Below are 2,708 nucleotides of genomic sequence, written 5' to 3'. Positions count from 1 at the left end.
ATTAATCTAATTAAATCACTAACAAAGACATTATTAAAAATAATAATTTTGTCGGTATTCAATATTTATTGTTTATAAATTATTTTAGTTAGGATTTAACATGATAATTATTCTTATTAAATACCTTAGTTAAAAATCTTAATGTATCAATTTTGAGAAACCCATACAAATACACACAAAAAAAAAATATGAATTTAATTCTCGGTGGCAGAATAATGCCACCTGTTTGTTTGCATGTAAATGTAAGAACCCTCACCTCATCATACTTCTTGGATTTAGAAGATACAAAGTGACCAAAGAATGATGAGAAGAGAGAGAGAGAGAGAACGGAAAAGCCTCAGCCTCAACTTCAGCATGTTTATATATATATGCATGTTACTCTTTGATTAGAGAATATAAAGGAAACCTGAGAAAAGAAAATCTGTGAAGTGGAATGAGTTAACAAAAGGAGGAGGTTAAGAAGGTTGCATATTTTCCTACTGTACACACCCCATTTTTGACAGACCTTAAGACTCAGACGTCATCGATTGAGCGCTCGGTGATCGCGCATACTTGTGCTCATTTCGAGTTTCCAGAGTTTTCAGCCGAGTGCCTTGCTCCGGGCCTCTGAACTCTTTGTGTCTTGGCTCGGTTTATGGACCAAGCCTTGCTAACCTTGCCTGGAGGGGAGAGAGAGGTCCGTAGACCACTGTTTGTGGTCGTAGACCACTTTTCCCTTTTGTCGGCTAGTTTCCGGTTTCCGAAGCTTTTGGCCGAGTGCCTTGTCTTGTTGTTTTCCTTTGCCTGGTGGGAGGGAGAGGTCTTGTAGACCACCTTTTTGTGGTCGTAGACCACTTTTCCTGCTTGGAGACTAGTTTTCAATTTTCAGAGCCTTCAACCGCGCGCCTTGTCTCGGGACCACTTGACGTTCTCCGTTTGGCTTGGTTTTTGAACCATGCCTTGTTGACCTTGCCTAGAGGGGCACTGCGGTCTCATAGACCACTTTTTGTAGTGGCAGACTATTTTTCTCTCGTAGACCGCTTTTGCTGCTCGTAGACTAGTTTTCGGGGCTTCTGGCTGCGCGCCTTGACCCCCGGACCCTTGTCTTTCATCCTTTTTGGTTTGTTTTTGGTACAAACCATGTTTTCCTTGCTTGGAGGTTGGAATAAGGGTGGGAGACTAGTTCTTCCCCTTGGAGACCACTTTTCCTGCCTGCCAGCCAGTTTTTTGGTTGGCCAACTAGTTTTCTTGGTCTTTAGACCACCAATAGTGGTCTCCCACCATGCCATTAGCTTGCTTTTTCAGTGCAGACCACTCCTCCCCCATGGAAGACCACTTTATTTCCTTGGAGACCACTTTTCCTACCTGCCAGCCAGTTTTTTTTGGTCGGCCAACTGGTTTTTTTGGTCTTTGGATCACCAATAGTGGTCTCCCACTATGCCATTAGCTTGTTTTTTTAGTGCAGACCACTCCTCCCCCATGGGAGACCATTTTATTTCCTGGGAGACCACTTGTAGTGGTCGGCTGACCACTACAAGTAGCTGGCCGACCAGTAAAAGTAGCTGGCCGACCACTTCAACTGGTCGGCAGCTTTCCTTCAGTTTCCTGGAGATATTTTCTTGCCAGCTGTGCCAGCTGTTGGGCACAGAAAGCATCCTCCATAGACGTGTATGGAATGATGGCTTGAAGGCTTAAGTGTGTTCAACAAGCTTGAACTTTGTTTTTCTGTATAAGGGAGCCTCCTCCCTCATGCCTTAGGTTCAGAATTTTGTGCTTGAGCTATACATATCATCTATCTCTATAATCGTCCATTTCTCTCTTGTTTTGTGCCTTAAAGTGTCATTTTCTCACACTTTTGCACACAAACACATAGTAAAACATCACCATTTTGTTGCTAAGGCACCTAGGAGCTGGTTTTAGAGTTTTTGGATTGGTTTGAGCTCAAAAAACCTGCTAGAGTTGTAAGTGGTTCTACAAAGGTGAGTCAACTAGCCCTCTAAAGCTTCATTTTGATTAAGCTTTTGGACCTATTTTCATGCTTATTAGGCTTAACTTTTAAATACAAAAAGTTCTAATTTTGCATGCCTGTAATGTTTGTTTAAGGTCTCTTTTGTGTTGGGGGTGGTCTACCCCTTCTTGTGCCTTGTTTGGCCTTGTTTTTATGCTATCCTTTTAAGCTATTGGGACCACCTCTTTTTGGCCTTCTCACCATTGAAACTCGGAGGAATTTCAGTGGTGGAAATGGAATTTTGAGGTCCCAAATAGGAGAGAGTCATCCCCTCTCCTTGTGTTTTGAATGCTTGCTTTGTGTGCCTCATGTTTGAGCATGTTTGTTAAGCTTATGTTGGCTCCATCTTAGCATGTATTTGGGGTTATTTTGACATGGCATACGATTGTTTTGATTTGGTTTTGTCACCTCATGCATGCTTTATACACTTGTAGTTTAATTCATACAAACTAGCTTTGTGTGCTTCATGAAGTAGCATGTCTTTCTAGCATGTTTTGAGTCCATCTCAGTAGGTTTTTGGTGTTGTTTTAACATGCCTTAGATCTTTTTGGGGTTTTTTTGATGGCCCTATGCATGCTCCATGCACTTGTAGTGCATTTACATTTACTAGCCTAATGTGTATCATGCTTTAGACTATCATTCTAGCATGCTTTTGGCTTAGCTCTAAGAAGATTTTGTTCATGTTTTAGCATGCTCTAGCTCTGATTTATGTTTTTTTGGT

This window comes from Camellia sinensis, chromosome 8 (genome assembly GCF_055761805.1).
Source record: "Camellia sinensis isolate YWXY chromosome 8, ASM5576180v1, whole genome shotgun sequence".
NCBI lineage: Eukaryota > Viridiplantae > Streptophyta > Magnoliopsida > Ericales > Theaceae > Camellia > Camellia sinensis.
Note: the sequence above shows the minus strand (reverse complement) of the source record.